Here is a 20969-nt window from a genome sequence, read left to right as displayed (position 1 = left end):
AAAGAAAGAAAGGAAGGAAGGAAGGAAGGAAGGAAGGAAGGAAGGAAGGAAGGAAGGAAGGAAGGAAGGAAGAGAGAAAGAAAGTAAAAGGTGTGATTTAGGTTTGTAGCTTTTCTCATTTACTACATAGCACTTATCCCACTAATCAAAGGCCAAAGCTAGAAAGAGAAGTTAACTGCACTAGCATCTCAGGTTCTTGCACCTCAGGTTTTTGCTGCAAGTTTGATTGTAAATTTGGTAGGGATTGCTAGTGTCCTGGACCCACAATTCACGTTTTTTCAAAATTCGTTGAATACGCTGTTTCCTACACATAATCATAACTGCTCTCATTTCAATTTTCTTAATGCATTATTTAAAATATACATTTTTCTGAACTATTTATATGCATATATTGGTCTCTTCAGAAAATTCTTCCCCATATTGTATAATTTGTGTCATTTTTTCATTGAAGTTTTATTCTTGAGCATTTCTTATGCATCCTAGGCTGACTTTCTTTCCATAATTTAACTCCATAGTCTTAACTTTCTTTCCCATTAATCATTGGTAACTGGCTTTAACAAAATCAAGGGCAAATGTCAGATGAAACCTTTTTTCTACTATATCACAGACTGTATAAGGTAGTAATGACTTTCCTTCAATGATTCCATCATTATCGCTTGAGAAATCAATTCATTTACACTGGTGAAAATTAGATAGATAATAGAACTTTCTAGTTTCCTCCAACTTTTGAAAAATAAAATTGCCATTAAAGGACAGTCAAGATGTTTATTAGATACTCTAATTTTGGCAGAGATCTCTGGCAGATATTTAAATAACTGAATTTACAAATTATTATTATGTAACATTTGAATTGTAGACTTGTTACTTTATATTTTGAACCTCAGTTTCCTAATCCATAGAGTAGAGTAAACAGTAGCAAGATGTTATGAGGATCAAATGAAATCATTTTTCAAACTTCCAAGTTTTATGTAAATGTTACTTCTATTATTTCATAGTGACAGGTTTACAATGTTTCCCAGAGTCTTCACCAATTTATTCTTGAATAGGTGGTCTCCAATTACAAATTCACTTCTCTTTCTTTCCACATTTATCATTACCCAAATATCTTTTTTTCCATGTTTCCTCCACTCTGCTTCAAAGATTTTCTTAGATGAATATGACAGTGTAACATAAATTGTTATGCCAATACTTCAATTAATCTTTTGTATTTCTCTTGAAGCAAATGCTAGTCTTGTTCTTTAAGGTAGATCTGGAGTGAAGAAAGCAGATGGATTTGTCTCTCAATAGCTAATTGAATAATTTTTGGTGTGAGCATTTACATCTCAGAAACTGGCAAACTCTGTGAATCATGTCTTGATTCATTGCTTAGATTTTTGTCTAGAATTAGGAATGTGCTCAATAAATTATCAATAAATTATTAGGAGATTCTCGACAATCTAATTTGTTTTTTGAATAGAAATTTGAGATCTGGATTCCCATTATTAACTCTTCTTGAGTTTTGTATCTCTATAGAACTGGTAGATAAGAACTAGAAGAAAGAAAAAAATACACTATCTTTTTTGACACAATAAACATCTAGTAAGTACCTCGTGAATATAACACTGCTAATTGCTAAAGAAATTACAAAAGTTATATGATATATACAGATACAAAGTTTGTATAAGATATATTTCATCATCTCAAGAAATCTTAAAGACCATTGGTAAGAAAACACCAAGCACAAATAATCACAATATAAAAAATTAAATTTTAAAATGCATCAGAACTATAAAATCACTATGGGAGCTCCAAAGAGTAAGATCATTATAGTTGAGTGAGTTAGAGAAGTATTCAAAGAAGAGGCAGCTGGCATTTGATTTTGTTTTGAAGAATGGGTTGGAATTCAATTTTTTCAGGCATAAGTGAATGCCTAGTCAAATGTATAGAGTCATGACACTTCTGAGCATGTTCAGGGTACAGAGAGCTATCCAATTTTGCAGGGCTATGAAATACATGGAGAGGAGAAACACAAGATTAGCTTGGAAAGGTGAGGTTGGAGCAGATAGTTGAGGGTCTTGAATGAAAGACACCAGTTTGAATTGCATTCAGTAGACAATAGGAAAGATTTGAGAAGAATTGTATGAAAAGAAAGTTGGAAAACTGTATGCATAATTCTTCTGACATAGACAGTATTAGCATGACTTAGAAATACCATTAGTATATTTCCCTCTCAAAAAGTCACTTAAAAAAAGAATAATTCCTGTTCTCCATACTAATTGACAAATTCACACTTTTTTACAAAAACTCTTTGTGAATGATGAGATCTCACCTCACACTTCTTAAAGAGTCCCCTTTGTATCTTTTACCACACTTGATAAAATTGCCCAGTTCTCTTTGCTTTTTCACAACAATCTGACAGCCAAGTCATTTTCCTTTCACTTATTTCAAGAATCTGTTATTTTTGTCAGTTTTCTTGTTTACAACTTTATTTTATGATGTTTAACTTGCCATATTTTTTTTTAAAAATTTTACTGACTCTTTTTTTAAACATTCCTTCTTTTGTCAATTATGATATTCTTTTCTCTGATTCTTCTTCGTGTTTTCTTCTTAGAGCTTTCTCTTTACTCTTGTTCACTTCTCTAAATGAAATCTTTTATCTCCTTTGGACTAAGTTATTCTTCACCATTCTCTTCGATCTTACGACTATTTATTTCCAGAATTCTCTCTTCTTCACAAGTCAAAAGATTCCTTGATCACCTTCACAATTTCCTTCTGTTTTTTTTTTAGTGTAAATCTTTATTTATTCTATTGTTTCACCTTGGCAGATATAAAGAAAATAAATCATAATTTAGTGTTTAATGTGAGACATACTCAGAAGAGTACATTGGAGATCACTTAGTATATAACATCTCATTTATACTTTTAAGTCAATAAGATTTTTGAGGTGTATTATCTTGTCCAAATTCCTATATCTAGTAGATTAGAGAGACAAGATAGAGCTGCTGACTTGAATTCCAGTGCATTACTGACAGCACAATGTTGTCTCAGTGTATATATTATCTTTTTTGAAGAAGGATGTTTTATTATAAGTCAAATTTCAATAAATCTGTAGACACTACCATAAGTTCAAATAATTATTATCAGAGTTAAATAGTTATTTTATACAGAAGACTGTTTAAACCACCACTTTAGCAGCATTTAATATTTCAAAAATAAATATAAGGTGTTTAAATGACCCTACCAAGACAATCTACCTTTAAGAATTCCTTCATTTTCAAGTATATGAATAATTTGACATCTCAAAAATCCTTCTTAGAATTATTATCTTTTAGAAAATAATGATAGTATTTTATAATGCTATATTAAATATTACCTTGCACATATACTTCATACTGATTATTAGTGGTTTAGTCTAACCTGAGAAAAGCAAAAAAAGGGTTTAATTTATCTGAAAAAAACAAATCCAGCAAAAGTCTATGCTCATCCTAAGCTTCCACTTTGATCTGTGAAAAGTTTGTTGGTTATTCTAAGAAGTTTTAGGCTTAGATCCATTCCTTCTATCCTTAGCAATTAAACATGCTTTCTTGAACCATGATATGACACTAATATCTATTTTAAATCCTTACCTTCTGTCTTAGTATCAATTCTAAGACAGAAGTGTGACAAGGGATAGGCAATAATGGTTAACTGACTTACCCAATGTCTTATAGTTAGGAAATGAATGAGGCTAGATTTGAATCCAAGTCCTCTAACTCCAGGGTTGATGCTTTTTTCACTGTGCAATCTCACTCTGCCAGACACTAGCATATTATCTGACTGTATCTCTTAGATTATTTGCTAAAGTGGTGTGATATGGTAAAGTAGACTAAGGACCAGCTTTGTAATCAGGAGACAAAGATTCCAAAGCCATAACTAGGAATTTTTAGGTCTTAGGCAATTTGATTCAGGGTTATAAATCAATCTAAATATGAGTAAAGTTCTTCATAACTACAAAAACAACACAAAACAAAAACTACTATTATCCATTTTCTAGGGTTTTTTTCTACCAAAAATTTTTAAAATTATTTTCTTAAGATCTCTTTCCTTGACCTCTTAGAGACATATAATTAATAGTTTGATCACTAGGTCAAAGGTGATACAGTTTTTGTGAATTTATCTATGATCTTCAAGGTGCTATTAGACTAGCTAACCCCACCAGAGGGGAAAGCCTCTGAATAAAATTATTTCTCCCTAAACTCCCTCACAATCTAAACTATCTCCTAAAATCAATAATAACAAGTCCAAGATGGTAGTGATGGTCTTGATTGTAGATCTATAGTTGTTTGGGGTTTGACTGGGACACTGCATACAAGGTTTTGTCACAGTGCTCACAGCCTTAGGGAAACAGTCTGGATAGAGTCTGTATGGAGTATATAGCAAAGATCCACACTGCTCTTTGGATTAGAGATAAGCTAAACTATTGAGAAGAAGTAATCCTACCCCTTCCCAGCAAGAGTGTTCTTGCTAAGCTGAGTGTCCTGCTTTTTAACCACATTCTTAACTTCCCCAACTGCCCCCTCTCCTGCAGTTCTGGGGGGTACTGTGGAGTTCTGTGAGGCAGTTCACCCCACTTAAGATTATTCATGTTACATTACACACAGATAAAACCTTTTTTTAATAAACCCTTACCTTCTATCTTAGAACCAATGCTGGGTATTGGTTCTAAGACAGAAGAGTGGTAAGGGCTAGGCAATGGGGGTTAAGTGACTTGCCCAGGGTCACATAGCTAGGGAGTGTCTGAGACCAGATTTGAACCCAGGACCTCCCATCTCTTGGCCTGACTCTCCATCCACTGAGCCACAAAGATGCCCCCTGTAAACTGCTAATCCAAGAGGGGTGCATTCCTCAGAACCCCAAGAAGCCAAGGGCAGATGAGGATAGTTGGAACCAGGATATATAAATGGGAACTCCCTAAGCAGAGGACTCACTGGGTTTTGGGGGAGCTAGGGAGGAGAGTGGTAAGAACCAAATATTTCATAGGCCTAGCAATACCTCAAACCAGCAGATTCTTATGCTTTTACCCTGTAACCTTATAAGACATTTAGTCCAGACTAACCCTCATTGAAGCAGACTACTATAGCTGCTGAAAGATATTGTAGGCAGTTAGTAGAGACAAACCATCATTTCTACAGACCTATAATCAACTATATCAATAATCCATCTAAAGCTTACTCATTTACTTTATTAGTTAGATATTAGAGCTATAGATAAGGAAGGAAAAAGAAGAACTGGTGGTGGGGTGGGCTTTTGCCTGGTCAGAGTAAAGCCAGCCCAAGGCTCAAATATTTAGTTGTAGAATTCTCCTAATCCCTTTTTCCTTTCAATCATCTCCTTCCCCATTTGATTCACTTTGTTATTAAAAGAGTTATATCCATAAGACAGATAGCATTTGAATCCTTCAGTTAAGCACATTATCAATTGATATTATCAAATGACAACCCTGAGAAATTTTCCATTTCTAGCAGAACTGGTAGTTGGTTAGGAGAGTCAGTTATGTAGGCCTTTTCTGATTTTATCATTAATCCTTGATTGTGTATTCACTCATTATCCAAAACCATCCTCTATTGTGGGAATATTCTTTCTCTCAACCAAACCATCAAGTTGAGAGAGAATCTATCAATTCCTCTTAGGGAAGTCACTGGCCTTTTCCTTCAGGTAAAAGCAATAGGCCCAGTGACAGACATCTTAGGAGAGAACCTTCAACTGTTATAGTCTCTCCTGCACCCATTCTTCACTCAAGACTATGAGCCTGCAGTTTTCACCAGCTTGAAACCTGCTTTATTATTACACCCCATAGATGCAATTTTTAATAATCAACTTCTAACATTTTGTAATCCAAGATCTTGTAGGGATTAAAAAGTAATGGTTTGACTGAGATACATGAAAATTACAAATAATAATAGTGGTCACTGATTCAAAATATTATTGCTTAAAGTTGAAATGACTTTAATAACTTTTACTTACAAAAGAGATGAAAAGAGTGAAAGCAGAGAAGTATAAAAGGGTAGAGAAGACATTAGCCTATCTAGTTAAATATTGTTCCAGTGCTTGACTCAGCCAGGACTTATTAACCTTCAACCAGAATTTAAACTCTCTCCAGAGGACAGGAAGGGAAAGACAGCTATCCACTCACCTAAGTTTCCTCCAAGAGGCAGATCAAGATGATGACTTGAGCTGAATGTGACTCCTGAGACCTACTTTTTTCCTCCAGCTGATCCTCTTGAAGTTGACTTCCTTCTTGAAGTACACTTTACTAGCCCAGAAATTCAGAACCTTTCTTAGTAGTTTCTTGTCCCTTCCCCTCTTCACAAGGGCCAATCAGTTTCCTAATTACCCAGCACTGACCTGGGGGCAGTGTTTGTGAGAACCACTTCTCATCTTCTGGAGAGATGAATACTCATCAAAAGGGTTCAGGCTGATTAAGGTATGAATTCTCATTTCCTGGATGATTGAGTTGAAAGGGTGGAGAGTTCATGCACCTAATGCTAAGTAGGGTTTTCAATTGTTGCTTCAATTAAAAAGTAGACAAAGGAGAGTTAATCCTGTCTTCACAATCTGGTGAGGTACTAAGTAGGAGTACTTAAGTCCCTTTCACAAGTTTAAACCCAGAATAAACAGAGTACAAAGAATTCCCTTTTACAGTCTTTCCCTCTGTCATTCTCATTCTTCCACTCATCAAGGCAACAGACAATATGGTATAAATTATACACATATTGTGAAATATATATTTCCATGATTATCATGTTGTGAAAGAAGGCATATGTCATTTATTTTTTTCTTGTTTACACCTGGTTTATACTTTGATTTAATTGATTAACTTAATGCAGAGTCCAGCTAAGCTGTACTCATACATAAATGAAGAAACTGAGTACAGGAAAAAGAAGGCTTTCTTTTTTTTACCCCCAAAGGACATATAGTGGCATTCAAGTCTAGAGTTTAGGTCTTTTGGTTTTCATTCAGTACTCTTCATAGTATACTATTAGATTAGGCCACCCAGCAAAAATCTTTCCTGGGGCAGGAAAAGATGAATGGTTAGGCTGATGTTGATGATTATGATGATTGTGTTGAAGATGCTGTTGATGATGTTATTGAGGAAGTTGTGGATGATGATGTTAATGATGATGACGATGATGATGATGATAATGATGATTAAGTTTGGAGTTGGAGATTTTCCTTCCATTTTAACCTTTCTGACCCCTCCTACTATAATGATAAAAATTTCTTGACTGCTATCTCCAACCTCTTTCATCCTTCTATTATATTGGTTTTCTCCCCCCCCCCCCTTCACCCATGGGCTCCTTTATGAAATATGAAATTATCCCATTTTATTTCTTTTCCCATTTCTCTTAGTATTATCTTCTTTTTTTATCCCTAGTTTAGATAGATAGATTAGATAGATAGACATTTCATTCCATACAGTTTGTCACTATTCCCTCTAAATCTACTTCTTCTAGCTACCCTGATAATAATAACAATTTTTGAGAGTTACCATTATCATCTTTTCTTATAGGAATACAAATCATTTGAACTTATTGGGACCCTTACAAAAAGGTTTTGTTTTTTTCCCTTTCTTAATTACTACATATTTACTTTTCATTAATTTATTTTATTCACTTTTTGTTCTAAACAAATTACACTATTCTGTGTTATCTTTCTATCACACCCCATTTCATCTGTATTTCTCTGTTCTTTTTTGTGGAAAGAATTGTTTTTATGTGGCCATGCCCATTTTAGATGTCATTTATTTTATGAAGACTTTCATTTTCTCCCAGTTATAAATAATCACTTGCTTTTCAAATTTATTAATACACTTCATTCATTTATATTTCCCCTTTTTTAATTTTTCTTAATTGTTTGAAGTATTGTGAAGTCATTAGCTTTTATTTGCCCTATTCTAATTTTTAAAGACTTAATTTCTTCTATGACCTTTTGATCCCCCTTTTCTATTTGGTCTGTTTTTCTTTTTAGGTCATTCTTTTCTTCATTTGAGTTTTTGCCTCTTTATTTAGTTTATCATTTCTTTATTTTAATGCACTGTTTTCTTCCTTTGATTCATGTGCCTTTTTTAGATAACCTATTTTGTTTTTTAAGTTGTTTTCTTTTCCCCGTTTTTTCTTCAACCTGACTTATTTGATTTTTTTTAGTTCTTCCAGAGCCTGAGTCCATTTCCCAGTTTTTTGTTTTTTTTTTTTCTTTAGGTTTTGCTTGAAGTTCCTTGCATTCTGTCATCCTCTGTTGGTTCCATTCTTTGGTCTTCATCCCCGCAGAAGCTTTTGATCATTACCAACTTTTTTTCTGTTGTTTACTCATTTTCTCTTCATTTTGTCACCCTGTGGTCTGTAAGCTAACCAGTCTGCTTGTTTACTTGAGCTGCTCTGTCCTGGGGCTCACTCTTCATTCTTCTCTCTCCTCTGAGGCTATACTCAATTAGGCCAGTTGAGCTCACTGGAGCAAAATCTTTGTTTTATCCAGCCTCCAAAGAGGTGCCCAACCAGATCCCCCCCCACCCTCTGCTCTTCCCTGCCAGATGCTTTCAGAGCTAAGGACCTTAATTGGTGGATCTGGAATGCTCCGTTGAAGTTATAGCCCCCACCCCAGAATCTCAAAGTCAACCCACATCTAATGATAGGTCTCAGTGGGGAGGCTGAGTGGGGATGGTTTGACAAGCATAGTCTTGTTTCCTGTCTCCCCCTTATACTGTGGAGATCAACTTTCTGCCTACTTTTCAAGGTACATTCATCAGGAGAATCCTGTGACTCTGTCTCATTGTGGGTTTGGATTCCTGTATTTTTGAAGGTCTTTTTAAAGAATGGTATGGAAGGATAGTCAGAGATGTTTAGGATTTTGATGCTCCTAAGCTGCCATCTTGACTCTTCTTCTCAACAGTTAGAAATCTTGTCTTGGCTCCCAAATTTATCAATACACTTCATTCAAATTTTCTATGCCAGTATATTATATTTGTGAATGTGTAAACACATCACTGGAACATAAAGTCCTGGAAGGTAGATATTTGACTTTGTTTTATCATTGTACCTTCAAAAAATAAAAGTATGTTGCACACAATAAGTGTGTAATTTTTATTCTCTGAGTAGCATGGAATATGATGAAATATAATTTTATAAGAGTGTTCCAAGTGGAGTCAAATAGAAGAAGGTTAAATAATTAAGCATCCCTTTCCCATCCTAAATGGCAAAGTTAGGTAAAGCCAAAGGAAGAGAATCAAATAATCATTCTTTTATTAGGTACTTACTATGTTTTAGAGGGTGTGCTATGTGCCAGGAAAACACAACAAATAGCAAAGATCCTGTCCTCAAGGAGATTTCCTTTAATTGCAGAAGATAATCTATAAAAATAAGCTGAAAAGTGAGGATGTTGGAGAAAGTCTAAAGTGAAGTCTGGAGACATTGGCCTGAGCATTTCATTTAGGTGGAGGTTTTGGGAGGAGCCATCAATTCAGATGGAGAAGGGAGAAAAAGGCCACATGGACTGAGTGTGTATCCAATGTTTTATATTACCAATGGAGTCCAACAACAAGAAATAGAATGAGAAATTTTATTTAAAAAATTGTAGAGAATATAAAATATTTTGAAGTCTAATATATGAACAAAATTATAAAATACTTTTCACACAAATAGAGTTAAATTTTAAAAATTGGAAATTTTTAATTGGTTACTGGAAATATTAGCCAATATAATAAAATGGACAATTCTATCTCTATGAATTTATTTGTTCAGTGCTATATGAATCAAACTACAAAAAATATATTTTATAGAGCTAGAGAAAATAATTTTTAAGAACAAAAGTTCAAGTGTATCAAGGGAAATTAATGGATAAAATGGGGATGTGGAAATAGAGGTGGTCCAGTAGAACCAGATCTTATACTGTACTACTATAAAGTAGTAAATATAAAAATAATCCAGTACAGAATAAGAAAATAGAGTGGTGGATGGTTGTAATAGATGTATTATTCAATACACAGTAGTAAATGACCACAATTATCTAGAGTGTGATAAAAGCCAAGTATCCAGATTTTTGGGAAGAGTACTCACTATTTGACAAAAGTTCTGGGAAAACAGGAAAACAGTTTGATAGAAACTTGGTATAAACAAACTTCTCACACTGTATACTAAGGTAATGTCAAAATGAATACAATATTTAGGCAGAAATGATACCATATTGAAATTGTGAAAGCATGCTGTAGTTTACCTTCAGATCTATGGGTAAGGGGGAAAATATAACCATACAAGAGACATAAAGCATAGCAAAATGTATAATGGATAATTTTAATTATATTTGACTTTCAAAAGGTTTTGACATAAAAAAAAATCAGTGCAATAAGATTGAAAAAAAAAGCAGAAACCTATAGGAATTTTTCATAAGAAACTGTCTCTGATAAAGACTTCATTTCTTAAATATATAGTGAACAGTCAAATTTATAAGAATAAGATTCTCCAGGTGATAAGAAGTCAAAGGATATGAACAGGCAGTGTTCAGAAGAAGAAATCAAAGCTATTTAAAGTAATATGAAAAAAATGTTCTAAGTCCCTATTGATCAGAAAATGCAAATTAAAATAACTCTTAGGTACCACTTCCCATCTAGCAGGTTGGCTAATATGTCAGAAAAGTAATGATACTATGAATGACAGCTATTATCAGAAATACAATGATCCAAGAGATTTCAAAAATACTCATGAAAAATGCTACCTACATCCATAGAAAGAACTGAAGGGGTCTGAATGGATATTGAGACATAATAGTTTTCCCTTTAATTTCTTTCTCTATCTTTTTTTGAATATGTCTTCTTTTAAAATCTGACCAATATTGACTATGTTTTACATCTTCCCAGATGTATAATCATATCAAATAGTTAAAGATTTCACGGAAGGAGGGAGAGAATTTGGAGCTCAAAATTTAAAAAATGAATGTTATAATTATTTTTATGTGTAATTATGAAAAACAAAAGATTGTTGGGAAAAAAGGTAGCCATCTAACTAAGGTCTCCACCTGGGCTAATGTAATAAAAGCAGAATGCATGCTTATTGAACTGAACTCTCCAGTTGGTCAGTTTCATCTAATTAATACTGTATTAAATTTTATTTTCTCAAATTAAAGGAAGAAAGAACTTTCCCATTTCCTCCTGTGATTCCTGTTATCTTTGACATTGCTGATGCCCTCAGATCCCCTACCTGGAACCATCTGCTCCAGTCAAACATGGAATGGAGAATGCTTTCTGACCTGGCATGCTGAGAGACTTGTTTACTGTGCCTGATAAACCCATAATAATCCACTTATAATGTCCATCATTCTTTTTAAATAAATGTGTCACAAAAAAAGCAAAGTCTAAAGGGGAACAATTGCATTCCTTTCCATTAAAAATGCAGGATATGACTGAACTTGTACCTGTAAAAAATTTAGTACGAACTCATGACAGAACCCCAAATATCATGTAGATTATATAGGTCTTAAATACTCAAATTTAAATACTCAAATCCTTTGGAATATTCTTAAGAGTTGTTCAGAAACTCCTCCTCCAAGTACCTAATTCCTCTTCTATTAGATAGGAAGGGCTAATGAATAATTATCTCATGATGAAGTGAAAGCAAGGGAATAGGGCAGGTGTGGGAAAGCAAAAGAAAGCATGTTAAGGTGGAAAAGGGATTCAATTGCAAATCAGATACCTTAGATTTAAATGCTATTCTGTAAATTAGTGGCTACATGACCTTGAGCAAGTCACTTCTCTACATTTTTGTTTTCTCATCTGTAAAATAGGGCTTTAAACTATGTGATCTCTAAATCCCTTTCTAGTTCTAAAGCTGTTATTCTTTGAGAAATATTCATTTTATTCTATCCTTGCCATTAATTACTCTGACAACCCCAAATAGAGTTGTTTACTGAGATTTAAAGATACAATTGAAGTTTAGGAAAAGGAAACATTAGCTAACTCTGAGTTCTTCTCTCTAACACTAGCTTTCCATCTTTCAGGAGCTATTTACATTTAGCTATGCCACCTATATACATGCATTCTTTATATGTCTCAAAACTTAAATGCAGATTAAAATATCCACATTCAAAGGACTCAGCATATGTTATATTCAGACTCACATATTATTCTTAGAAATATGAAAGTAATATTGGGTCAATGTGTAGGGATTATTTTATTGATTTTAAATGTATCAATTTAACATATAGTCTTGACAAATTTTGTTTTGTTTTTAGTCATTGTGGGTAATTCTAGATGAAGAAATTCCTACCAATATTAACTTGTATATCTGTGGAAAAAGATTAAGTTCATTAATTAACTTAAGTTCATTAATTAAGTAAGGAGTAGAGAAGATCATAAAAGATAACACAATTTTTATTATAATATTGTGTTTTGGGGGGGGATCCCCTCTACTTCCTAAGTTAAGAATCAAAAGGAAAAATAGAGTTTGCAAAAATAAAAATTAGTTTTTCATATCTCAGAAATATATAAAGAATGGATTACAATTTTAATTATACCACTTATTCTCTATTTGATACATTTTTAAAATCATGATAAAATTATTCTTAATGGAAGAAAACTTTGTTGTTCCTAGCCAAATGAAAAAAGTTTTTTTTAAATCATGAATGATTAGAGAAATATGAATCATTAATTCATCTATCCTTTATATACTTAGAATTCCATTTGAGTAATTTGATACATGATCGTGGCCCCATAGCTGGTTCATGGGAGAAGTAGGACTGGAACTCAGTTCCTCCAAATGAGACTTACTTTATTCACCATACCTTATGATCTCTCCTCATATCCAATTCTTAGATACCATGTTTTCTTTCAGAGATAAGTTGAACAATTCCTCCATTTAATATTCCACAATTCCAAGAGCTATTTGAGAGCTGTTGCCTCAATTTCCCCTGCACTAGATTAATTTGAATCAACCTGATACCTCATTGTGTAATATTGATAGTTCATCTAGAAATTGTTAATACCTATATAATTGTTATAACAATTTCAACTTTGCAAAGTATTTTTATAAGTTTTTTTTTACTTATATCACCCCATTTTCCCCTCTGTTAGTTACATTTTGTTTCAAAGGAAGACCTTCATTGGGATACCTAAGGAATAAGAAAATGTAGCATCCTTTTTTATTACCTCATTTTATACAATGCTGATTTTTCTTTTGTTTTTCTATTTCCACCTCCCAACAAAATGGCTGACAGATATAAGTGCTTAATGAATGGATGTCAGAATGTACATCACAGGTAACATTTCTATGTTTCCTTCATAAACACAACCATGTCCCTGTGAAAATCATTTCCTCATTTTTTTCATACTCTTCCGAGTATGCAGCAAACATATAGTACAAACATAGCAGGCTAAAGCAAAGGTGAAAATACTCTCATCATACCTCATGACAATTTATTCAACAGAGATGTTCATCTAAACCACATTCACATAAGGGATGGAGAAGTACTTGTCTATAGTCCCTTAGAAAAGGACACTTAGATAGATCAGTGGATTTAGAAACAGACCTAGAAAGGAGAGGTCCTAATTTCAAATGTGGCCTCAGACACTTCCTAGCTGTGTGACCCTGGGCAAGTCACTTGACCCCCATTGTCTAATCTTTACTGTTCAATAGTATTGTTTCTTTTTTTTTTTTTAAACTTTAACTTCTTGGTATTGGCTTCTTGGTGGAAGAGTGGTAAGGGAGGGCAATGGGGGTCAAGTGACTTCCCCAGGGTCACATAGCTGGGAAGTGTCTGAGGCTGGATTTGAACTTAGGACCTCCTATCTCTAGGCCTTAGTCTCAACCCACTGAGCTACCCAACTGCCCCTAACAGTATTGTTTCTAAGACAGAAGATAAGGGTTTTTATAAAAGGAGCATTTAGTATTCTTCCTATACTATGCCACCTTGAATAATTATGTGCTAAGAATAAATCTTCTAAAGTACTACAGGTCTCAGATATTTTCTCATTCAAAGTGGATGGTGTGTTAGAAAAGTAGAAATCTCAGTGAATGCCCATGTCATTTGCCAAAAAATGTGACCAGGAACTGAGCTGTGTCCAGAAAAAGATCATTTAACTTAGAACAGAATTATTTCCAGATATTCTGATCCTTTGGCATCAATAATCCCACATTAGCCTAAAAATATCCAGGAATATTTGGAAATGTTTAATTGAATAATATTTTTTAAAGTAGGTGTTATTAGTCTATCACAACCACCCTTTACAATCTAATTTAAGTTGGGAAAAGTATGAGGAAAAAGGTAAATTTTATTTTACTTATTAACAAAACTAAATTTCTCTTAAATTTTTTAAACTAAATTTTAAATTGTTTTATTATGCATCAGCAGAAAATTTCCAGAATCTCATACAAGAGCCTCCTCCCTCTCAAATTACCAGAGAAAAGAATTTTTTCTCTATTAGTTTGTAACTAGCAAGGCATAAAGAGAGAGAAACTAATTGTAAGCTAATTAGCAGTCAAATGAATCAATGTGAGCTGAATGCATTAAATACCTAAAAGAAAAAATTATTTCCATTATCATTAGAGTGATACAATTTCATATTGATATCTCAATTTACATTCTTGTGCCTAGATATTGCAGCTTCTTACTCTTTCATATATGAGATAACAGAAAATTATAAGATTGTGAGATTTCTTTTCCTATGAGCAATTTATTTATTTTTTGCTTAATTCTCTATAGAATCACTGCTTTTAGCTTGTGGAAATACTTTACCAATAATTTTGTTTCAATAATGTAGCATTTTACATGTTGAAAAAGAGTCTAATTTTCAACCTAAAAGGACCATTTCACTATCAGTGTCTAATTACTCCACACTTAATTATATTGCCAAATCAGTGACAGATTGGAGGACTGGGGGTGGTGTAAAGGGTTATCTTTTAAAATTAATGTTCCTTAAATCCAATCTGACTCAATACACTCAACATTGATTAAGTTCTTATTCTACTCCAGACACTGTGCTAGGCACTAAGGATAAAAAGTTCAAAAAAAAAATATAATCCAGGGGGAAAATGTCTAAATAAGTATTGTGTAGAGACTCTACTTGTGATTCCATTGGTATAGAGAAAACTCTAACCTAAGGAAATTCCCACAATTGATTCAGATAGGTGCCTTCTTGGCCACACATAACCTTAGAGATTTGCCTAGCGTACTGCAACATTTAATGAATATCTCATGGTCATGTAAGCAATAAATATAACTGGAGGCACTTGAGCCCAGATTTTCATGATTTATGAAGTCTTCTCTCTACACTCTGCATCACATTATCCATAAACATTTAATTATATCAAAATTTATAAATTATTCTTTTCTAAATAAGAGTTCCTAGGTTTTGAAGAATGTCTGAGTGTGCTTTGGAAGGTCATATGATGAGTCTTGAACTTTGACATTTTAAGAGATGGCATCCATCAAGGAGGGAAAACAATCCAGAATATTTGTTAGAACTATAATGAGACCAAAAGCAAGATATGTAATGTCAAGTCTAGGGAAAAGGAGAATGGGGGCTGGAAGAGACAGACAGACAGACAAACAGAGATAGAGAGAGACAAAGAGATTGTCAGAGAGACAGAGACAGAGACAGAAAGAGAGATGAAATAAGTGATGAACTGGGCTAGATTCCCCTCTCCATATGTTAAAATGGTCTTGTTATTTATAAACTATTATATAATATGATCACAGTTTGATATTTTTAAGGCTTTATTTTTCACTGTTTCAGAAAAGCCTCACTTTTTTTCCATTGACATTTTGTGATTACAGCACTCTCACCTTTCCCCTCTTACCTCTAACTGTGAAATGCTTCATTTTAGATCAATTGTAGAGGCTGATGTCAAACCTCCATATAATGATCCCTTTTCTGTGGTCAGGAAGCCCCAGATATTGTAGAAATTAAGGTCTTTTGGGGATATGAAAGGTTATTTCTTCATTTGATAATTTAAAGTCAGTTCTTGAAAACAAAATATTTTTAAAGCAAAGCAATCTCACATACCACTCCATCTTTGATGAACAATCATCCATTAAAAACAATTTTATTTAATTCATAATTTGCCTCTCACAAAAAGTATAGAAACCACAATATTGTTGAGAGAAGCTAAAGATATTTTCAGGTATCAGTCATTTTATAAATTTTAATAGATAATGCTTTGAGTCAAATAGCACTGAAGCTCTAGTGATTTACTCCACTTCATTAAGATGAAATGCTAATCAACTTTATCATTTCATTGATGTCTATATTCTGGCTTCAGGCCCAGTGTATTTTTGTGGGTCTTCTCAAATTGTAAAAACTTAAAATTTTCTTTATATATCAAATGTTGCTTGGTGATGACCACCAAAACCTAAATGTTGTAAAAATAGTAGATGTAGTAGTAGTAGGAGTAATCATTATAGTAGTAGTATTAGTAGTAGTAGTAGTAGTAGTAGTAGTAGTAGTAGTAGTAAACTGTCTTTTAACTCTTTCAAAGGTCTTTACATACAAGATAGTATATACTAGAAAGTAGATAATACACATTTAATTATCTTTTTTTTTCAGATAGTAAAACAACATTAGTGAGTTTAAGTCATTTTTTAAGGATGACAGAGGAAGGATTTGAACACACATCTTTCTTATTCTTAATCCAAAATATTTTTATGATTAAAATTATTTCATTAGAATGATTTTGCATTACAATATCAATTTATTGATTAGACTAGCTTTACAATAAATAAATCAATAGGTCAAAGGTCCCCTTGAATTACCAAAACTCTGAAACTCTGTCAGGAAGATCTATGAATAGGTTTAGGATCTCATTATTCAGCTCCTCCCTTGAACATTCCAAAATATCTCTAATTGGTAGACAGATAATTAGGAGCTGGTCCATCAAACTATCCACTCCTTCTCATTCCTATTTGATGGGTATTATATAAGCAGGAAGATAACCCATATGTCACTTCTATATTCATCACATTTTGTTTAAAAGGAAAACATTCATTGAGACACCTAAGGTCTTAGAAAAAATAAAAAGCGGTAGAGTCTCTGACCCAGAAACCAGACATAAGAATACAAAGAAATTGTCACTAACTCTTATTTAGAAATTAATATAGTGTATGAAAAAGAAATTCTCACAATAATACATTACACTAGATTAGGGTTGTTTTCCAAGAGCTGGGAGGGGAGAAAGAAAAACATTCCTTAAAGATGTGGTTATAAGATTGAGTTTATTTCCTACTTCTTTATCTTTATTACCTCCACATTGCACTGAGGATTAGTAACAAGTAAATAATGAGGGTTGCAGCTTTGTTCACTACCTTTGATAATCTTAGACATCTTCTTTTCAATCAGAGATTTAGACTCCATGGCAGCAAATTAGAAAAAAGATGAGCCTGTCGAGAAATCTAAGACAATTTCAGGGAAATCTATTCCCTATTAGTAGACTCTAGGACCAGGTAACCTTTCTGTTTTCCTAAAATGAAAGATCAACTTATTATGAAGGCACCTAATCATCTCTTCAGGAAAGGAAATGGAGAAATAAAGCAATATGCCTTCATTTGGGGATTCTGGCAAATAATACCCTACAATTGCAGTAACTGAAAATCCTTTTCACCAGTAGAACTTTGCCATTGTGAAAACCTTTCTCCATTATTGGCTGAATATGGGTTTTCCTGGAAGAACTACCTACATGCATCTAAGAAATAAATTGTGTGACAAATCAGATCCCCTAACTATATGGACTTTTATAAGATGTAAGAAAAGGGGGTGATTTACGAGGATTGGGGTGTAGTTGAGAACCCACCAGTAAGATGTATAATGTCCTCTCCTCCCTCACAGCCACCCCTCCTTACTAGAAGACAAATGGGATTCACTAAGTAGAACTGAGGAACCCCTGTAAGGTTGTGCTGGGGTAGAGGGGTTGTAGATATATGGTCCCCTCAAGGGGATATGAGTGAAACCCAGAAAAGATGTTGGTGTCAATCAGGGTACACAGAAACTTCCCCTTTGCTCACAACAGGGAAGTCAGGCTTAAATGGAAAACTGCCTGCCTCCCTTCACTATCTTTACACCAATAGAATTCACACAGATCTGACTTGCTAAACTTGAGGATTTAATTCAGAAACTTCGAACAGAGGAATAGGAATGGGGGTTCACAGGAAAGAGGGAGCAGGGTAATTCCCTAAGCCCAAATCCTTCATTACTCTAGGTATCCCCAGAGATTCAGATGCAAATATCTGATCCCTGTGTTCCCCAAAGGAAGTCCAGACAGCCCTCCTACCCCCCAACTCTGTTGTCACTGTTGTTGGTATCAGGGAATCATAGGACCCAGGATGTAACAGGAGAAATACTGGTCTTCTTTGAGTGTCTGGGAAAAACCTCCAAAGCTCACTTCTAAAGGGTCTCACTGCCAATTATCAACCACCTCCCACATTGCCTTCCTCCAAAAAGCTGCTCCTTCCAGCACTTCAATCCCAGAAGCACTTGCTCTGGTTCAACTGTCCCTGGGTCTCCTTGCTCAACATTCTAACTACCAAAGTTCCAAAAATGCCAGGGCAGCATTGCATTCTTACAAAGATCAATGATCATGGATTAAATTTTTCAAGTTGAAAGGGTGTCTCCAAGACCATAAAGTTTAACCCCCTCATTTATAAATAGGAAAACAGAAGGGCAGGATGGTTGAGGGATTTTTCCAAGACCCTACAAATAATAAGAATCAGAAATGGGATTTGAATGCAAATCATTTCATTCCATAGTTATTCCTCTTTGTTCTATGTATGTTCTTCTTAAATGAAAATGTCTTCATAATTTTATATATTGTGGTTTTCCTACACCCACTCCCCATGACAAAATGGTCACATTTAATTTCTTTGTAGCTTTTTCCACTTTCCACATATAAAAATTTATGTACCTATATTCACTTCCCTTTTAAAAATAGCTTCTTTATATTTTCCATGATTCTAGATTTTTTTTCAGATTAAAAAAAATCTAAACCACTTAGAGATAGATGTCATAGGCAGTTCTTTCTACAGTAGGGTAAACAAGATTTATGAAGCACCTAGTAGGATATCAGATGTTCCACAAACTTGAACTGTAGTCATTCTCTCTTTTTTTCTCTACTGTACATAGCTGCTAATGTCCATGGTTGCTAACACAAAAAGTGAAAAAGAGACTTTTTTTTGAAGTTTGAGAGGCTGATGCGTTTATCTTTAATATTTTTTTAGATATTATTCCAAGGGTTTACAAATCCAAACAATATAAGCATTTCCAAAAACAAAGAAAAAGAAGATAGCATACAAATTAAATCACAAATCTCATATGTTTAACTCACTTTTATTCATATCTACATAATAAATCCTAATCACAAGTATCCCAGCACCTCCCCACTCTCTTGTTCTTCAAAGGATATCATCAGGGAGGCCACCATGTATATATAAATTGTTTTTCATGTTTATATTTCTATTCACTTTCTGGAGATAACATTGACGGTTTATTGCTCCAGCATTAGTTCTGTAGATGTATGTAATCTTCTCCTGGTTCTACTCATTTCACTATTTATTATTTCATATAGTTCTTTCCATGTATTTTTTCAGTCTGTTCATCATTTCTTATGGTGTAATATGTTTCCATCAAAATAATATACTACAGTCTGTTCAGTCATTCCCCAAATGATAGATATCCCTTCAATTTTCTATTCTTTGCCACCACAAAGACAGCTGCTATAAATATTTTGGAATAGATTTTGGGCTTTTACCCTCTTTCCTTGATTTCTTTGGGAAACAGATCTAGCAATGGCATTCCTGGTAGTCTAAGGGCATATACACAATTTGTATAGCACTCTGGGTGTAATTCCAAATTGGTCTCCAAAATGTTGGAACATTCACAACTCCACCAACAGTGCATTAGTATCCATTTTCCCACATCCCCTCCAACTGCTTGACACTCTACCCTTTTGTCATTTTAACAATCCCAGTAGTTTTGAAGTGGTATTTCAGTATTATTTTGTTTATATTTTTCTATTTAGAATATTTTTCATATACCAATATATGGTTCTGATTTCTTCATTTGAATATTGTCTGTTCATTTCTTTTGTCCATTTATCAATTGTGGGTGACTCTTATTCTTATAAATTTGACAAAGTTTATGATATACTGTAGATATGAGACCTCTATCTAAGAGGCTGTACATAATTTTCTTACCTGTTTTGTTTTCCTTCTAATCTTGACAGCATTTATTTTATTCACGCAAAAAACTTTTCAATTTAATGTATTCAAAATTAACCACTTTACAATTCACAATTCACTCCATCTCTTTTTTCACTCTGAAAATGAGATCAACAATAAAATCACATGAATGCTTGAAGTTGCAAAAGTTAAACACAGGAATGTTAAGGACTGACTGTTTAGCTAAACTCTAAGACATCACTCCTTCAAAGAAGTTTATAAAATGCACCAATTTGAACCTTTTTTTTAAACCCTTAACTTCTGTGTATGGGCTCCTTGGTGGAAGAGTGGTAAGGGTGGGCAATGGGGGTCAAGTGACTTGCCCAGGGTCACACAGCTGGGAAGTGTCTGAGGCCATATTTGAACCTAGGACCTCCCGTCTCTAGGCCTGACTCTCAATCCACTGAGCTACCCAGCTGCCCCCTACCAATTTGAATCTTCATTTTGAAAAGCAAGAAAAAAATCAAGAGTTTGTTATTTCTAATTGTCAGGTAAGAATAGGGAGACAGAGAATTCTATGGACATTAGAAATAAGATCCCACAAGATTTGGGACATATATCAATACAACTCACTGAAATTCTGTGCACCAATCATGAGATGTGTATTTCCTAAGTATCTATTGGTACTAGTACATGGCAGGAATTAGGTTGATCACTGTGGAAAAAGAAAGGAAGGAAGGAAGGAAGGAAGGAAGGAAGGAAGGAAGGAAGGAAGGAAGGAAGGAAGGAAGGAAGGAAGGAAGGAAGGAGGGAAGGAAGGAAGGAAG

This window comes from Gracilinanus agilis, chromosome 3, assembly GCF_016433145.1.
Source record: "Gracilinanus agilis isolate LMUSP501 chromosome 3, AgileGrace, whole genome shotgun sequence".
Taxonomy (NCBI): Eukaryota; Metazoa; Chordata; class Mammalia; order Didelphimorphia; family Didelphidae; genus Gracilinanus; species Gracilinanus agilis.
Note: the sequence above shows the minus strand (reverse complement) of the source record.